Source organism: Ambystoma mexicanum, chromosome 1q (assembly GCF_040938575.1).
Source record: "Ambystoma mexicanum isolate Mex_15411 chromosome 1q, UKY_AmexF1_1, whole genome shotgun sequence".
Taxonomy (NCBI): Eukaryota; Metazoa; Chordata; class Amphibia; order Caudata; family Ambystomatidae; genus Ambystoma; species Ambystoma mexicanum.
In genome coordinates, this window is record NC_090922.1 from 1,494,829,138 (window position 1) to 1,494,843,455 (window position 14,318).

Consider the following 14,318-nt stretch of genomic DNA (forward strand, 5'->3'; position numbering starts at 1 on the left):
ACCGCAGCAGTGACAGAGGAAAGCAACTGGGTAAACTGGTCAGTCCACTGGTTGGCCCAGGGACAATTCTGAGAAAGCTTACTTGCAGGATTTGATGAAGGTGCAGAGAATAGTTGGTCCCACTATTCCAATGAGTCGAAGCATCTTCGCAGACCTTCTCGGATGACCAGATGCAGAGGGGTCCAACGGGTCGACAGCGGGCTCAGGGTGCCAAACCTTCCAGCGAGTCACCAGCGGTTCCTCGACTCGGCTTCGTGTTGCAGGATACTTGGCTCCTATCCTTTGTTTGATGTGAACTCAGGAGATCGACCTGGTAGTGGTGTTTTCAGCCTCCTCTTATCCAAAGGTCCCTTCGCGCCAAAACGGAGAGGACCCAATGGGAGATCGGCTAACAAACATACACTCCATACGTGGACAAATCATGGGCCACAGTGATCCCACGCATTTCGGGGCATTCCAGACTCTCTGGCACCCAGGATGTGTATTGGGATCAGACATCCCAGCCCACATCTTGGATGCACACACACAGGGTATGCAGAAGCCTGCAAAAGCATTGGGATTCAGGGGAAAGTGCATGACCAAATAAGGACTGGCCCGGGTCGGCTCGACCTGGGGAAAATGAAGGGGCAAGATGGCCAAAGGACAGGACAAAGAACCTCGTGGCATGGCCATTTTGGAGCCAGGCCACCTATCCGTCCCAAACGCGTTTAACGCGGTTAACATGGCAGGAAAGGGTTAAAAATTATGCAAAACAATAGCTGCCACCAGTCCTGTTCATGACACATCTGCACAGTTCATAAAAAGTCCAGCGAGAGTTTCTAGGCCCTTTGGAAATGACTAGAGACCCAAGTGTGCTGTATGGTAAGATACATTGCACACTTGTTACATGTTGCACAAAAGCTGCAACATGAGGAAAGGACAAAGCGAAACAAAGTCTCCCAGTACTGACTGTCTTAAGGGCATGTCAGTTTCCCCATAAGAAGTGAGTGAAAGCCCAGAGGAGTGCAGCTGAAGGCTAGCAGTGCCTGTTAGCTCAAAAAGCGCTTTGAAATCACCTTTGTTTCTCTGAATTCAAGCTCAAAATGCCTATTTCAAACATTGCAAGATAGTTAATACAGGAGACCATCTGTTCAAAATCCGTTTTAATTGATGTCAAAAATGGCTAAAATCATGGGCACAAAATTATTCTACTGCAGAATCCACGTCAATACAATGTTAACAGCGATCATATGCTATCAAGTAAAATCCTTTCTTTATGAAATGTATTAATCCAAGACAGCTCCCAAAAATGGGTGCAGTACCGGCATTTGACACTAACCGGCACTAGCGATCTAAACTCTGACAGGAGAACTGTATTTTTGTAGCTGAAGGCAGTCTAATTCAATTAACAGTTCAAGAGGCCTCTGCTCGTGGGAAGCATTGACACCTGCTCCTACCACCAACAGTACAGAATATTGCCTTGACATGTAAATTGGGAGGGGAGGAGAGTTCCCTGCTAGCAGGAAAGACCACACAATACACTCTGCCTGCTGAGTAGGATATGCTGATTTGAGGTGTCATTGTCAACAGTTGCTCTGGGGGAAGGAAAGCGTGTGACATCTGACTCAGCCAGCTAGAGTTGGGCCAGACTGGGTTGTGGATCTCATATTGCACCAAATGTATGTTTGATTAAATTGGATCATAAAATATTCTCTCAAGCTGACAAGAATGTACAATTTGGAGATCCCTAATATGAAAAATGCCCTCACGATTTGAAACTAAACTCAATTCCTTACGATTTTCTGAGACCGAACCCCGCTATTTATTAATATTGCAGACACTGGGTTTATGCTAGAGACCTGATAACTTATATTAATATGCTCAGGGAGAGGGTAGAGGTCTGTGTAAATTTTGAGGAAAAACCAATATGGCGAAAAGTCACTAAAAAGCGTAAAATGTTGTTGTTTCTTTACACAAGCTCTTAGAAACATCAGAGTTGGAACAGAGACCTACCTTAAGTAATATATGATGTGTACATGTAACTTCAACAACTTGTGTATTTGGGAAATATGTGTTTTGGGTAAAATTCATTTTCTAAGTGAAACCAAAGGGCAGTGTTCTTTCTGTATGCCATAAAAATGAGGCCTGATGACACGGGCTGACTCACAGCTCTGTTCTCCAGTGAGAACACAGAAAATCCTTTAACCTAGCAGGATCCTTAGAGAGTTGGGCATAGAAAGTTAGCCTTCCCACCCCCTTTCAAAAGAGATAAAAAGAAACACTGAGGCACAGGTTGAGACTCACTTTCAACTTTCTTGCAAAGCGCTTTGCCGGGATACTCCAGACTTCAAATCCAGAGATCCAGAACTTAACTCCAGATAGACCAGAACCAAGCCAGAACTTAAAGCAGAGAGGCCTGAACCACCAGCTGAATCCTTTTTCAGCAGGCCTCAAAATCTTTTGCAACCTGATATGCAACAGCCGGGCGAGCTGTGTGATTCTGGCTAGAACCCTGTGCCAGAACCCAGAAAGCAGTGCTGTATCCAGAACCTGAGACCTGACCGGACCAGACCGCTGTGCAGTGCCGAGACCAGAACCAGAGATCCAGTGCCGCAGAGCAGAGCTGACCCAGATAGCTGTGACTTCAGAACCAACTGCCCGGAGTCCTGTCCAAACCTGTTGACCAGACCCTGACGGCATATTTCAAATTTATAGTGTGAGTACTCAGCCAGAACTGTGCAAACCAATCTCTTAGTCTAAAATAATCTCATCCCATCTAATTCGACCTATTTAGAACTTCATAGAAATCGTGTGTCCATTCTGTGACTTCAAAGCTGCAAAACTGTCATCTGTCATTCTGAGCTTTACTTTAATTTTGAGAATCAACCTTTATTAAATCATCCATATCTTTTGAACCACTTGTGCTAGGGATGAGATTTATAGTTTTTCCGCAATCGCGCTCGACGCACTCGGAAAAATTTAACTCGAATTTTACACTTGTCAAAAATAGCTGCTTTTGCTTGCATTGCTGAAATTCGTTTTCAACCTGATAATCCCTCATTAATCATTGTTAGTGTTGACCTGAACTAATTCAAAGTAGCTGTCACCTACCCTGAATCTCCTATAGGGAATTAAAATCCATTTTGCATATTTTTCCATTCTTTGCATATTACATTTAAAAGTATTTTTGCCTGTGTTTTAAAATTATCCCTGTTGCTCCAAGCTTGCTAGGGGTGAACTGGAATTTGTATTGAATTCCTGAGAACTGTGTGTTCTCCTTCCATGCTACTCCTTCCATGCTCTCCTTCCATCTCCTTATGTTGCATAGGGGGGGAGTGAATTGTCAAGGAAACGAGTGATCATATTATTTCTTGTTGAAACCATCTCAGTTTATTCCTGTGCTGCATTCTTTTCCATCATTGCATTTCCTTGAAACCATAAAGCATTCTCAGCTACCTTATCCTCTCCTATCCTCTCTATACTAACTCCTAAGTAATTAAATAAGTGTGCTAGTGTAATATCATCCATTGTTGATCACTGTCATATTCATAAGTGTGCTATCAAATATTCATTTATTCATAAAAGTGTGATATACATCTTGTTTCATTTTTCAATAAACCTTTTAAATTGCAAAACAAACCTACTTCTTGGGTCAGTGAGGTCAGGGGGATTCAAAGAGAGGGGCGTTATATGAGGGTTTATCATCCATATTAATGAACTTATCATAAACATATATAAATAAGGGCTTCCCTTGAGCATACCAGACTAGGCATTGACTTAGTTGGAGTGCTTTATTGAAGTCATTAACAGGAACACTTGACTATATAGTGCAAGATTTGTAGAGACCATAACTAATGAGTCTGCACTTCTTCAAGCAGAAGGTAAGCCAGTTAACAGTTGGCATGGAGGATTGGTGGAAGAATTATTACTTGGTTGACCTTGTAAGGGATTCCAAATTACCTAATGAATATGTTTATCTTAAGAAACCATTTAGAGTTGGGATTGGATCCTGAATGAATATACAAACAAATGATTTGTTACAAGTGAGTCGAATTGCGCATTTCAAAGGGAAAAGAATTCCAAGGTAAGGTTGTTTACCGTCCTAGCACTAGGGTTGTGGTTTAGGAGAATGTGTGTGCTTTCATTTGAGATGCGCACATTACTAAACTAATGTTGTTGTTTTTAGGTTTTTTATATCAATAAAGAATACTGATTACCCAAAGAAGCATCTGGTGAAACACCAGAAATGATGTATTCATTGGGTTGACACTGGGACCTGACCAACCAGCAGTAGCAAACAGTAATAGTTGTACATGAAGCTTTCACTTGGTGGCAGCACATGGTAATTTGGGTTGTTCTTATGTAGACTAATCTGAGCCGTTCAATCATAATGGAATTTTAGAGCATGGGCTAACACGCATGATGGGTTTCACCTAAGTTTGCCAGGGTCATCCATATGTGGACCCCTTGCTCTCTGTGCTCAGAGAGGCACAGCTCCACCTCACTGATGATGCCCAAGAAGGCTGAAACATGTGTATGGGGTTGCTGTTGGTACTTCTATTTAGAAGGTAATTGCCATAGCATTTCGGTGCTGGACTGCCCATGTGGGCGGGATAAAGACTGATATGCAAATGTATATTTACCATCTGTGAAACGTACAGTGAGCTAAAGTGTGGCAGCAGACGCTAGAGTGGGTACCTTCCCAAAGAACAGGCAATTTTTGCCATGTTTGTTCTCATAGAGAGGCGCCCATGACTAAATTTTGGGTTTCACCTATAGTTAATGTGTTGGTCACAAGACTTTGATGATATAAGTGGGTGATTAGACATGTAATTCTGTTTTGAGGGAGCATGAAATTGTAATATTGTGTGACTATATGAAAGAATGTTGGTAATAGGTTGTTAGTAACACATTATTTGTATATTTCTTTTCCCTTCCTTGCAACCCATCTTTGTTCCCGTATCTGCTGTGCATTAAGTTTTGGTATTTGTTTTTGTTTGGATTTATATCATTGGCATTTTAATGTGCAAATGCAATGGTTGTGAAATATTTTTCTTTCAATACAAAAAAGTGTTTAAGTCTTTAATGTATGTTTTATATCTACTGTATTGCTTGAATATGTTGTCTTCTGGTAATGAATCCCTGAAGAAGACCTTATTGACAGAGGTTGAAACATGTGTTTGCAAAGCAGTATAAATCAAAGTATAAATATTATAGGGCAGCTATAGCCGCTGTATAGTTTACATGAGTCAGGCTCCCATAGGAACACCTCAAAATTATATTGGTAATAACTTTTGATTTGAGTAATGAAATTCTAAAGTGATTAAACTCCTTGGGCCCCGACAGACTGTAAAGTTTCGTAAAGATTTATTAAAAAAGAAAGTTATTAAGCGTTAAAAAAATATTTGTTTGCAAAAACTGCAGCCTACTTCCCATTAATTTTCCCATAGACAAACCAGGTCAATGTTTGGCAACGCACACAGCCCAAACCGCTGGACAGATTTGGACCAGGTCCAAAACAAGTTCGGTACGAAGCATTAACTCACAATCCATGCATGGTTTGGGGTTATTCCATGCAGTAGTTATTTAAATATTTGACGGAGACGGGGAGCCCCCTTTCAAAAATAGATAGCTATATCTTGGGTATTTACCCAAAACACAGGGCTTTTAGAAATGAAACAACCACCATCTTATTTTTCTCTCGTTGCGAGAGATATCCACGACTATAGCCGAGGATATGAGTAAATGAAACGCACAATAAATTCTAGTTGCAGGTCAGAAAATATGCAAATGTCATCAGGCTAGAGGTGGGGGATAGGGGTGGGTGACTAGAGGGCACCAAGTGAAATTTGGGAGTTGGAGGGGGTCTATGAACTGAGTTTGCAACACAAAGCTTTCTGTAGCAATGGCTATAGCCTCGAATAGCTGACAGTTCAGAGCAAACTGCGTCACAGAAACAGCGTATGTAGTGGGGAAAAGGGAGATGGCAGGGGAGGTGAGGAGGCCATCTGGGGAATGGAGGGAGCTGGCACAGATGAGGGGGGCACTTGGTGAGGGCCTGAGGGGCAGGAAAGAATGTGTTATCTTTTTTAGCCGGTTTTTCGATATTCACAGCTGTATTTGAGGCTAAGAAGAACTATTGGTACCTGCGGTTAAGAGTAGTTCCGCCACCGCAGCTATATATTTTGGGGTGTCAGTGTTTTATTTCTTTTTGAAAGTTATTTGTATAGGTATAGATATGTTGGTGGTGAAAAATCACTGGCCATCGCATGGTAATAAGTGACACAGTAGGTATGTGGGAGTCTTATCTATTTTGACTGTGTGTTTTCAGACTTTTCTACATGTGGAGTAAAACAGAAGAAAATTGTTTACAAAAATGAAACCATAAAGGAGCCACTGTACTGTAGTTTTAGATGCCCTATACACTGTATTTTAGTCTCTGTATTGTCACTCATGCTGTTATATCTTGTGCCTATTAAATGTTTCCCTTCCTAGTTTACTATCATGTATTATTCTCTGCTTTCTTTATTTTCAGCTACTTTACATAACTACATGAGCAGTGTTGTATTGTATTGATCTTTTAAGTTCTATTGTATTATAAGACCTGAAGCGAGCCCCTCCCCTTTAACTAACAATTTGTAACTGCGGTTATATTGAAAGCCAATGAACTGTAGCCGCAGTTATAATAAAAGAAGATGTGTTTGGTTATTATAGGCTTCAATGTGCAAAAAAGTACAGTGTTTTTACCCAGAAGAGTCCTTTCCAAGAATTATCTATTATGTATATATGTATGAAAATCTATGTAACCTACTTCCCTAAAGTTTCATATTGTAAACGTGCCTAGGAAAGAATTCAATGTACTCTAGCCGCAGATATGAGTGATGAGTCATTTTAGAAGAAGTTTTTGATGTTATTTCATTGTATTTGTGTATTTATATGTGATGGATGTTATTTCATTGTATTTGTATATTCATATATGATAAGTAGTCTTTAAAAGGACTGTTTTGGAGTACACAGAGTGTAGTATTTGAGCACATTTGCTGTGCTCTCTTTATTAAGATCATGTATCTAACATACCAAATTTTCTTTTTTCAACACAGGTTATTTTAATTATTTACTTAACACAACAATATTAAAGTAAACCAAGAGAGGAACAAAATAGTGCACCTTCTCATTCCTAAACCTTTGCTCAAGGGCAAGAGTGACATTATCACTTCTCCACAAAGCCCTGAGGAGCACAGGCCCCAAGTTGTAGCACTGAATTGTGATGCAAGGTAAAGTATTTGGACTTTTGTACTATGCATGAAATAATTTGATAACATGAAAGACTCCTCAAACCACAACTAAACTGATGTCCTAAAAATGAAGTTTGATCAACATGTTTCAACCCTGGCTTGAGTCCAGGATATTAATCATTGCATAGGCATTCAGGAGTTGTCTGCAGGCTGCATATTGCAAATTTGCAAGTGAATCCACGGACCGGACAAGTTCAGCTGCATACCTTATTTTAACCACCATTGTATAACTACTGTCTCTTTTGTCATTCATATTTGATACGCAGATATTTTATTTTTTAAATCTAATAACCGCTGCTACTCAGCACCCATCTGTTGTGCGGCATTGCTACCCAAGCTTAAAAGTGGAACGCTGTGCAGCCGTGGCTATAAACCAGCAAATGGGATGTGAAGTGTTTGTGGATGTGTCTTAGCCTCGGGTAATAAAAGTTGATCCAGCAAGGCGTCTCTATAACCGTGGTTATAGCAAGCACATGCATGGGAAAGATTTTTAGCCGTGTTGAATAGTCTCGCTACTAAAGATTCTGGGCAGAGATTTCTATGTGTTTCGGTGTTTCTAATTGGCTGGTTTTAATGTTGTAAATGTGTACTTCTTTGTGATAGGTTGCAGTGAATATGTGTTGGCCATTGTATTAGTTTTCTTACAATATAGTCCTCTTGTTCTGATTTTGATTTTGGAAAGTATGAAACCCACCATTTTGTCTACCTTTCTGATTTTGACTGCAGGACTCACACAGTGACAACATATCATTGACATTAATTATTTGTTTTTCATTGGTTTGTTGAAAGTTTTATTTGATAATATGTTGATAACGTGGCTTTGTGATTTTTTTTGTATCTTACTGTATTTGTTAACAATTAAGTGGTTCCGATGTAGATGTATAAAATGGGTGGGAACAATTGTTGGTAGTTGTTTATTAGGAAAGAAAATGAAAGTCAATGAGGTTCATGCTATAGACTAATTAAGTATACTTGCTGCACTCAAAATAAAAGAATGATGAAAAAGCAGTAGAAATGTGATTTTATTTACAATGCTTCTATAATCACGTGTGATGTGTACTAAAGTGCCTTTGGGGGTCATCTGAAAATGTGGGTGTTTTAAAAAGATTTGTTTTTGCTGGAGTGGGGTGATCTGAATATGAGTGTGCTTAAAAAATGTCTTGCTGACGGTTGTTACTGTGTGGTTAGCTGTAAGAGAAAATATATTTTCTTAATATGTTTGTTGTTATGTGAAATCTAGTGTATAATCCCATGAAAAATATGTTTGATTGGTTTTATTTTTAATATACATTCATAAAGAATATAGAAATGGTATTAGTTGTGCAAACTTCTATTATGTAAAAATGAAATTGAATGGATTTTTCGGTGCAAATTGCCCCAATAAATGCAGGCGCAGTACGGGTTCAGAAATGCAATTCCAGGACACAAATTATAGGTGGTAAAATGTTGGGATGGTTTATTGGAAGTTTCAATGTGCAACAGTTTAAAATAGGAAACACACGGATTTTACTTAATGTTCTTGTTACTCTACTGCTACTTGATAGAGAAATAGTGGGCACACTGGTTCTTCCGTAGTGTTAAGGTGAATATTTAGAATGCCCATAGTTACAGGTCTGACCAACGTGAGGGCTTTAATATAGAGTCTGGGGCAATACCTGACAGAGAAATGCTCCCCTGGCTCTGGGCTTATTGCTATTAGGACTGTTGCCCATTCAACTGGAGTAGTAATAGTGTCTTTATTTGGTTGGAAGACACACCAGCATTTTGCAACTGAAAATGTTTTCTGATATGGAATCGGCTACAATGTTTGTTCACCCGTTCGATGGTTGTTATTTAATGCAGAAGGACGTCATGTGCATACCTTGAGAACTCAGAATGCTTTTAGGCAATCATTCTGATCTTGTCCATGCCGTGGGAGAACTTTAACCAATTCTGTATGAGGGATAGAGGCTGTGAACTATGTGTCATACTAGCACCTACCGTCTTTTGGATGTTCTGGCCCATACTGGGCTGCAGCCTTTTTTGGCTCATATGTGGTCTTACATCTTCACTGTAGTTGTGAGTGGTGGTTGTGCAGAATTAACCTCCACTCATTAAAGGTGCTGCCAGCAACAGCCAGAGTCTTCAAACACCTGCAGCCCTGCAACACCCTATTAGAAGAGTCATTGGAAAGGCTAGAGAGGTTCAGAGAGGAGAATTTATTTTCTGTGGCATTGGGGGTCATTACGAGTTTGCCCGTCCAGGAACTATGGTACCGGTAAGCATGCCGGTAACGTAGATCCTGGACGGCAAACTACGAGTTGGGATCGTGGGTGCCTTTCTGCCCGCCAGGGCAGACCTGGCGGGCAGACCGGTACCCGCGAGCACAACTCGACGGATGCACCGGCACCGTTATTAATGGTGCCGGTGCATCCGGCCTCCCCATTCCCACTGAGCCCTTTGGGGCTCAAATAGGAATGGGGAAGAACATTTTCCGGCGCCCGGGAATCGGCGACAACCGGGTCCGCCAAATTCGTAATGGCCCGGTAATTGCCCATTCCCGGGCGTCGGAAAAAATGGCAAGATTGGCGGTAGCCTGCTGGTTTTACCAACAAGGCTCCCGCCAAACTTGTAATGAAGCCCATTGTCTTTTGAGAGATGTTATTTTTGTATTTGTTTTGTTTTCCTCACCAGTTGGACATTTAAACATGTCTAACCATGAGAACAGCAGCAGCAGTGATGCTTTTATTACAGTTGATTGCCCGTGGCAGATTATTTCATATTTATTGTGATATAGCTCATTGAGCTTTACAAAAATAATTTAATACAAAAATAATAACACCATTACATGCAGTAAACTTCACTAAACAATACACTACAATAAATGAAGAATGAAACAATAAGCAATAAGAACACAGTCTGTCATCACAGAAAACGTCATGTCAGCCGAAGAAACAAACACACTAGTAAGGTACCATGAAGCTTAAACCTTGTTACCAAGCTGTTGTTTAGCGTACTTCCATAACCAATACAGTGATAACTGCACAGAGTCAGAGGGAACTTTCAAACAGTAAGCCCAAAATGCATAAGTTTTGATATAATCATATTAGTGAACCAGTCTACCAAAATGACATATGCATTCTGGACCCAACTCTCTATATTCTGTAAGGACATGTTTGGCCATTACAAGCTTGTGCAGGAGCCTACACATCCAACAGATTTGTTCCTTGGCTTCCATACCGATTTATGAACCACGGATGGACAACAGCGGTAATTAATTTGTTCACAAAAGTAATAAGAAACAGCTAACATCAGGGTCTGGACACACTAGCAGGTAAGGCTGTGTCTTCCTATACGAATGTATTATCTTTGATACAGCCTCCCATCTGTTTAGCCCTGCTACTTGAGAAAAATGTCTTGTGCCAGTCCCATCGGTTGAGTTTCCAATTAAAAGATCTTGCCAGCTCCCTGTGCTTATGATCGCCTTCAAATTTAGGGTGCTAATCGATCAGCTCAAAAACCACCCTGATCAAACTATTGTAGTTCCTGTCATTAGTACAGGTTGGTCTCTCAATGGTCTCACCGAAACACTTCAATAGTTTGCACACAGGATACAGTAGACCTCTACATCTCAGCACCATGCCACTAAAGGATGTGAGACGAAGTTCTAAACTAACAGATTCACTCAGGCATGAAGTTCGTAACCCAAGAGCTTCCGCCAGAAATCTCCCTCAATCCGTTCTAGCCAAGTTAAATCTGGTAGGATTAGAACCTCAAGGCCATACAAAACTGCAGGGCAGAAAAATTGTTTGTAAAGCTAGATAGTTCCAGCAAAGGAGAATCCATCCTGGGTCCTGGCCACTGAAGATATTTGTACTGTTAATTGGTTGGCCATTCGGATTTTGTTCTTAATCAAAATCTCATAACCAGAAGGGCCAACTTCAATGCCCAAATACGTATAGATTGCTGTGTAGTTCACTACACCAAGATCAGTTTCCAGTCTTACTCTGTTCACCCTTTTATTCCTTATTAGCATGATCTGGGATTTGTGCTGAGTCGCAACCTTGGCTAGTTTGTTGCACAGTGACCTTGTGTCGAGCAAACCTGATCCAATCGTCGCCATATAGCATGGACACAATAGGGATGGTATCACTCCTCGGTGGGCATAAGGCTTTCGTCTCTAGCAAGGCTGGGAGGTCCGATCTATAAAGGTTATGCAGCAGGGAAGCAAACACACTCCCCTGCTGATCTGGACCCTATGAAGTCACTGTCCCTTGGTTGCCCAAGTGCTCCTGAGCCTGATTGTAATTATAAAGTTCACTAACCATATGTAATAGCCACGGCGTGCACACCAGCCTCTTCAACTTGGTCCATAAAGTGAGCCTGTTGACCTGGTCAAAAGCTGACTTAAAGTCAACGTACATCACGTATAAAGCCGGTGCACCCTTATGGCATGCTTTCTGTAACAATTTATTGAGCGCTCTTATTTTGTGTGAGGTGCGTGAGCCGGCCAGAAAACCCGCCTGAAAAGGGCAAAGCTTCGAATTGGTATCAGCCCAAGATGTCAATTCCCTCAAAACCCAGGTTGCAAAGAACTTCCTGGTGACGTCCAGCATGGACAGCAATCTATAATTGTTTACATCCAGCCTATCTCCTCTCTTAAACACTGGGAAAATCACGGACCATTGCCATGAGGATGGCACTGGACGCTCTCTGCAAACATGGGCAAATAACATTAGCAATAGGTGAGTCCAATTCTCCAGGTCAGCCTCCAAAATCAAGTTGGCTAAGCTATTCGGCCCATGCGTTCTCGAGAGCTTCAATTTCATGATTGCCTCTTTGATCGCCTTATGGCTCAGTTGTGAAGGCCAGTGATCAGCTATATCCACCTCGTCTATATTAGGGGAAGTCCTTTGGAGTTTCTTACTCACTTTAGTGGCCCAAACATGACCTTGAATTGGATTTATCAGTTTTTCCCTGTGGCTTTCTTAGACAAAGCCAACATCTTCCATTTTGCGCGATAGTCTCGGCTTTGGAAAATAGTGACACATTGTTCCCAGTTCTGTCTTTTCACGTTTGCTTTATGGGGTTTTAACCAACGCTTATGTTTATTACAAAGAAGTGCAATTTCACCAATCGCTACATTGGTCAAAACACTACCTTTAAAGCTAATTTTAACTGTGCTGAGAGCCCTACTCCTGAGCTGTTTAGCATTTTGAATCTCTATGTCAAAGTTTGGGAGGTTTCTCGGCCGTTATCAATATCTGGACACTGGCCACCCGGGGCCACCTTGTGTGCAAAGTTGCTTAACCAAAGTTTACCCTTCAAAGTTCCTGCAAGAAACATTTCTGTGCGCAATATATCAACCTTATGTCTAGACCATCTTAGGCTATTGTCAGCAGCATTCACTTGCAAATCACCACGCACTTGAGCACAGATTTCACCATAACCTAAATTAAACTCTAATATTAGTGTGGCATGGTCAATGTATGTATTTTGTGCAATTTTCATCGATGACACCATTGCTAACAGAGGATAATTCCCACTAAAATAATCCAGTGTAGATGTTTATTGACACTGGGCCGCGTGTAAGGACAGTCTCCCTCCCTTCTCCTGTTTAGTATTGTGATTTCTGTTTCTTTGAGGTATGCTAACCACTGCGCACCACATGTATTAGAAGCATAAAATTGCATAATACTATTTTTCATGGGCGTTTTTGTGCTTTGGATTGCTTTTCTTATCAACACATCTCGCATTCCAATCTCCACATAACAACACTAGATTGATGACTATCAGGTCTCCCCATTGAATTAGGATTGAATCTAAATATTCTAAAACTGCATCAGAAATCAAATCCCGTGGGGTATCATAGATGTTAACAATCAATAAATGCTTACAGAGACCACCCGTGTGTAGATTATAGGCAGTGATGTCATTTAGGAGTCACCAGGGTCTGCAACTGCGACCCCTGAGGTCTCTGTTGCTACCCCTGTAGTCACCCTTGCTACCCCTAACAAAGACACATTTATCTTTCTCTTTTACATGCATTACTTCCTTACCTCACTTTCACACACAGAACACCCAGAGTCAACTCTTATCATGTCAAGAATAGACTACACCAACAGCATCTACCTCGAAATACCACAATATCTCATGAGGAAGCTACAACAAATTCAGAATGCAACAGCAAGACTACTCCTTGTACTAACTAGGAGAGAACACATTGCCCCAAAACTAACAACACTGCATTGGCTACCAGTCAAAAAACTAATCTTCTTCAAAACTATCTGCATAACACAAAGAGCAATAAATGGCCAAGGAGCAGAATCGACACAGGAAGAAATCACCATCAACAAATGAGCCCGAACACTTAAATCCATCAACGACTTCCTGCCTCGGACCAAAACAATTCGCACAAAAAGATTCAGGGGATCAGCATTCACCTGCAGAGCGTTGAAACTATGGAACTCACTCCCAAAGGAAATAGCAACAGCAGAAGATCACTTACAATTCAAGGAAGCTATTAAAAACAGAGCTCTTTAACGCACCAAGTTGAGGAAATCACCAGAGAAAGAAGCTCACCAATGCAATGCAAGAAAATATCAGAATCTGGACCACCCAAAGAAATATCCATCACTAAACCGAAAGGAACAAAATAGGCCGAAGGGTTAACCCAAAGGAAAAACAACCCAGACAACCCTTGACTAACTCTGCTAATAACTTTCTAACAATCTGCATACCCACCATCCAAACTAGACCTTCACCACAAAACACCCAAACTACAGGCACTCTACCAACTCTCCACAATACCCAAGACGCACATGAAACACCTGCATACAACCACATGCAAAACATCATGCAATGCAAATCAGTTAAAACCATACCAGCACACAGTGACTGGCTTTTACAGACTGAAGCTACCAAAAGCACTTCAAAGGCCTCTTGCTCTTGTCCCTCTGAACCGTAGCAACTAACCACCCAGTCCCCTTCCTTTTCAGATCCACCAGAGTGCCTGGAGACCATGTAAAATGGCTGCAGTGCATGGAGCAAGTCAAAATAACATAA